Source organism: Geotrypetes seraphini, unplaced genomic scaffold (assembly GCF_902459505.1).
Source record: "Geotrypetes seraphini unplaced genomic scaffold, aGeoSer1.1, whole genome shotgun sequence".
Taxonomy (NCBI): Eukaryota; Metazoa; Chordata; class Amphibia; order Gymnophiona; family Dermophiidae; genus Geotrypetes; species Geotrypetes seraphini.
This window is the reverse complement of record NW_022985865.1, coordinates 46,549-52,736: the sequence shown is the minus strand read 5'-3', so window position 1 is coordinate 52,736 and position 6,188 is coordinate 46,549.

Below are 6,188 nucleotides of genomic sequence, written 5' to 3'. Positions count from 1 at the left end.
TATCGCCGCGCCTTTGGCTTTAAATTTTGCATCGTTACCTCAAGATTCGAACCATTAGTTCCACATTTGCATATTTCATCCACAATTCCTTCCTGGGATCCTCGAGGAAGGCTTTGTTTGCCGAAACACAGCCCGTGTCGGGTCCGTCATATTTCAATGTGGACAAGTTTTTTAACATCGTTTGAAGATTTTTGCAAGAAATAAAAGGAAAGTCAAGAACATTGTATTTTCCATATTAGCATATTTTGTCCACAATTCCTTCTTGGACCCTCGAGGAAGGCTTTGTTTGCTGAAACACGGCCCGTGTCGGGTCCGTCATATTTCAATGTGGACAAGTTTTTTTAACATCGTTTGAAGATTTTTGCAAGAAATAAAAGGAAAGTCAAGAACATTGTATTTTCCATATTAGCATATTTTGTCCACAATTCCTTCTTGGACCCTCGAGGAAGGCTTTGTTTGCCGAAACACGGCCCGTGTCGGGTCCGTCATATTTCAATGTGGACAAGTTTTTTTAACATCGTTTGAAGATTTTTGCAAGAAATAAAAGGAAAGTCAAGAACATTGTATTTTCCACAGTTCTTTTGTGCTTGTGTCTTATCTACATTTGGCATCATGCCAGGTACTTGTAATCTGCTATGGCTGCTGTTAGAAAGAGGATATTGAGGCTGATGGACCTTTGATCTGACCCAGGACTTTAAAGATTAGAGTTGTCTTTGTACTCCTTTTTAGGGTGCCCTGCTGTTTTATTCCTCACTCTCTCTCTCTCTCTGAATGGCTCCGGACTGATTAAACGTTTCAGCAATTCATCACCATGCTAAATTTACTGCACTTGGCCTCAGATGGTTCAGAGAAATTGAATATCACCATGTTAACACCATAAGTTCTCTATGCAAATTTCCATGTTACTATTAGACAGGAGAGTTCAGATGCAATAAAATTAGGAACCAGACTAGTGATGTCAGGTATACACTGCATACTGGTGCCACTGAAATTCAGAGGTGTGAAAAAGAAATATAGACAAGACTCAATCCCTAACTCAGCGTTTCCCAAACCTGTCCTGGCGACTCCTCGGCCAGCTGAGTTTTCACCTTATTTACAATAAAAATGCACACATTTGCATACACGGAGAAGCATAATCAAAAGAAATGTCTAAGTCCAATTTGGACGTATGGCGCAAGACGCCCAAAGTTGGCAGTGGAAAAACATCCAGTCTCAAAAAAATACATCTAGAAATTTTTTTTTTTTTTTTTTTTAAATCGTCTATCTAGACGTCCAGGCCATTTATCGTCCATACCACCAGTACGTCATCTTTATACCACATTTTCAACCAAAAATTTGTCCAAGTCCCAAACACTCAGAACAAGACCATTTGGATGTGGGAGGGGCCAGCATTGTGATGGACTAGCCACCCAGACAAGGCAACAGAGGAGTGGGGCACCTTACAGGGCACTGCTGAGAACTTCACAAAAAGGGTGTCACAAAGATCTCACCAGAATTCCCTTATAGGTTATGGGGAGCCCCCCCCCCCGAACACCCCCAAAGACCACTATATCCACCTGTCTACAACCCCAATACCTCTTATGGCTGCAGGTGCCACTTATATGGCAGTACATTAGGCTTTTGGGGATTTTGGTGGGTGCACATGTTCCACCCACATGTAGTGGTTAAAGTGGCTTATGGGCCTAGGTCCTCCTCTCTATGGTTCACTAGCCCACCCCCCAGGCTTCTTAAGACACCTGTATACAGCTCTACTAGGCTTTCCTATAGCAGGTTCTGATGTTCCGGAGACATGTACATTTTTATTCTGATATTTGTGGTAGTGTGAGGGGGGTCAATGATCACTGGAGGAGCGTGTGGGGGTCTTTACGTCATCTCTGCAGTGGTTATCTTTGGATAACTTTTTGGCACTTATACTTGCTTTTACATAATCTAACTCACAACATATAAGTTTCGTCCAGGAAGTCTCGTGAACATTTGATTATCCTTGCAATAAGTTCACTCTGATTCACTCCTTCCCTACTGCAACAGGTTTCTGCATTGAAACTGATAATTACAAGTATCAAAGTTGCAATGAAGCATCTCTGAAGAGTTCAGAGGTTGTGAAAAGTGCATTGTAGTGTATTATATCATATTACTTTTTTTTTTTTTTTTTTTTTTGGGGGGGGGGGGAGAACAATAGACCACACCATGTTAGCTCTGTGGAAAGCATGGTCCAAGCGTCTGACTATATATATATTCGGCTTAGGTCAGAGTCGAAAATATTTGTTGGGAACTCCTTTTGAAGACTGTTGCCAAAACCACAATACGTTTGAGAATTTTTAGTGTTGCTTTACCTATTAATATTCATCAGATTCCGGTGAAATTATCCTTCCACAAGTCGTTGAAGGCTTTTTTTTTTCCCCAGAAAGCTTTTGGAAATGGAGTTCTGTTCAATTGAACTATTTAATCATTAGCTTTCGCTTTTTTTTCATAAACGATTTTACTTTTTTTTTTATTGTGTTTTATGTTTGTTTATTGATTTCTGCATGTACTGTCACAAAGATTGTTTGGATATGCGGGATTAAAGTGTTTTTAAATAAATAAATAAATAAAAATTCAGGATTTAATAATGATAGAAACATAGAAAGATGACGGCAGAAAAGGGCCACAGCCCATCAAGTCTGCCCACTCTATTGACCCACCCCATTGAGTCCGAGTGCTAGTGACCTAGTTCCTTAACTTGACCCTCGTAGGGATCCCACGTGGATGTCCCATTTATTCTTAAAATCGAGCACGCTGGTGGCCTTGATCACCTGCACCGGAAGTTTGTTCCAGTGATCTACCACCCTTTCCGTGACGAAATACTTCCTGGTGTCACCACTAAATTTCCCCCCTCTGAGTTTGAGCGGGTGCCCCCTTGTGACCGAGGGTCCCTTGGGAAAGAATATATCGTTTTCCACCTCAACACGACCAGTGACGTACTTAAATGTCTCAATCATGTCACCCCTTTCTCTGCGCTCCTCCAGGGTATAGAGCTGCAGTTTGCCCAGTCTTTCTTCGTATGAGAGACCCGAAGAAAGACTGGGCAAACTGCAGCTCTACACCCTGCCTCCTTTGTGATGGTCCTACTGGAATGAAAAATCCTACCTAAAGAAAGCTTTAGAGCCCTTTGAAAAGGGAAACCAACGGATCTGAATACAACCACCGTGATCTCAGACAGTTGCTCGTCTTCAAGCTCAAACTATGAGGAAGTATTATTGGCAATGGAGCTCAAAAGATATAGGGCAGTGCAACACCACCATAAACAATTAAGCATCGGGATAGCAGCACCTTAGAACCATCAAGTTAAAATGTTCCTTAATTTCCGCAAGTATCTCAACAGACATTTTCATTTCACTGCATAGATTTATTTAAGACCATCATCTCCTGGGTTTGTATTTTCAGATCTCCTGGGTTAAGTATGTAATGCTAAGCAAAAATATTTCTGTTTGATTCATTTATTATAATATTGTAATAATATTAAAACAATGGGGGGGGGGGAATAAGGGGGGTAGAGGATATGGGGGGGTTGGAAATTGAGGGAATATATTGAGAGATGTAATAGGTAATTTGAAAATTTATTTTGAAGAAATGATAAACATTTATTAGAAGAATGGATGGACCATTCGGATCTTTATCTGCCGTCATCTACTATGTTACTATGTTAATATGGTAAATTTAAATGTAATGACTATTTTACTGTATTATATTATGTATTTATTGCATTTCTTAAATAAAATGTTATAAATAAACAAAAAAAAAAAATGACCACTGCACTGAATCATCCTTTTTTTCAACTACACTGATGAAGTTACTTTAAAAAAAAAAAAAAAAATTGCTGATAAATATTCAGATCAAGCGCTACAGTTACAAATTCAGGCTCTTTTGGTTGGGCGTGCACCTGTGCATAAGCGACGTTCTCGACCCGATTTTTAAAGCAGGTGTAAGGAAGCCTGAAGGGGGCGAAACACTTCAAAAGGCAACACGTCGACTTCTGTAAACCGCGTTCCCTGCAGCGGAGCGACTTTTAGCTGCGTCCCCAATCCGTCAACTTTTAAGTTCCCCTCTCCGCGAGTTTTCCGACGAAACTGCTCCCCTTTATCCGAAATCCTAGAGAAATCGTGACTTAAAAGATCTGCACGAGAGCAGAGTGGAGTCAAAAGCTGATCTGGCCAAACGTTTAAAAGCCATCACAGCTGCTCCATGGCCGGAGTCGCTTAACGACTACAAGAAGAATCAAATGCACTCACGTTGCAATTCCCATCTGTCGGCCACCGCTAGCCAAACATGGTGCCTCCGGCTGTGCCCGAGTCCTCTGCAGACAAATCGCCGGTCCGCCTCCCCGGCGAGAGGCTGAGGGAGCTGGAGCGGGGTTTTGCGGCTCTCCCTGCTTTCCCCGCTTGCGCCGAGGCTCCGCCTTCTCGGGGGCGTGGCAGCTGCTGGCAGCGCCCTGAGCGCCGGGGCGGGGCGACTCCCTCCACCGAGCCCTCGGCAACGTCAAAGGCTGCAACTTCCCAACTGGTGTCCAAAGACGGACCCTTTGCGGCTGGAGAGAAAAAAAATCCTGTCGCGTGACGCCTAAGCAGCAGAAAGATCAGTTGCACGCTTGCAGTGGATTAGGCGCCGGGGGGGAAGGGGGGAGGAAGAACCACAGGGGCCTCCCCCCAGAATGGTACTCCGGCCATGTCCTGGGATCCCTGGGCTTTCCGCGCTCCTGCCCCGCTGCTGACGCGGTCTTGAAGAAGGCTGCCCGAGCTTGCTTCAGCCGCTGAACGGCCTCCTGATTGGCTCCCGCGAATTCTCGCGATTGGCGGGAGCCAATCAGGAGGCCGCTCAGCGCGTGCGGGGCCGCTCAGCGGCTGAAGAGAACTCGGGCAGCCTTCGACGACCGCGTTAGCAGCTGGGGCAGGAGCGCGGAAAGTTTGCTCCTTCCCGCTGCACCACCAGAGATGGGAGGAGGTAGACAGACAGGGCAGGGAGCTGGGACAGGGTGTAGAGTCTGAGAGGGCAGGAGGGCTGGGTGCAGAGCCTGACAGGGAGGAGGGGGCGCTGGGTGCAGAGCCAGGCAGGGGAGGGAAGGGGGCTGGGTGCAGAGCCTGGCAGGGAGGAGGGGGCACTGGGTGCAGAGCCAGACAGGAGAGAGAAGGGGGCTGGGTGCAGAGCCTGGCAGGGAGGGGACTGGGTGCAGAACCTGACAGGGGAAGGGCTGGGTGCAGGGGGTAGGGAGTTGGGAAGGCAGGGAGGACAGATGCTCAGGGGGTTGGGAAGGACAAATGCATGGGCTGGGGGGGGGTTATGAAAGGAGGAAAAGAGAGATGCTTCACATGTGGGGTAGCAGGAAGGGAGAGAAAGAAATGCTGCCATGGGGGAGGGAAAAGGAACGTAGAATTGTTGGACATAAATGTGTGGCGTGAGAGGGAAAGAGAGATGATGTATATGGAGAAAGGAAGAAAGAGGGAGAATAGTTGGACATGATAGTGGTGGAAGGAGGGGGAAATGTTACATTGGGAGGGAAGATAGATGACTCAATGGAAGGAGAGAGAGATGCCAGACCTCAGAATGGGAGGGGAGAGAGAGAGATGCCAGATGGTGGAGAGGAGAGAGATGTTAGACCTCGGGAAGAGGAAGGGAAGGAGAGAGAGAGATGCCAGATCATGGGAGAGGAGAGAGATTCCAGGCTATGGGAAGGAGAGGAGAAAGATGCCAGACCCAATGAGGGGGGAAGACAGAGATGTCTGAACATGGGAGAGGGATGAGATGGTGCATAGGGATGGAGGGGAAGGGAAGACAGCAGGAGGAGATGGTGCACAGCAATGGGCGGCAGAGAAGAGATAAGAAGAAATGCTTCTTATGGATAGATGGGAGTAGAACTCCATTGCACTAATTTATGCTTAAAAGTATGGAAGATCTAGGAATGAATGGGTGGTGAGGTGGTTAGGGGGGAGGGTTCCCTGTGTCGTTCCCCTCCATGTCTCTGAGCTAATCTTCACATATGTAAAGCATTGTTCAACAACAATTATAGTATATACAGGGTAGTGATTTTTTGACTTAAAACGAATACTTTTCACTCTCTATTTGTGATACCAGTGGTATTTTTTTCTTTGTGTGTTTTTTGACAAAGATGGATTTATGGCAGAAAGTGAAGGAGAGAAAAACAGCAAATGGATAAG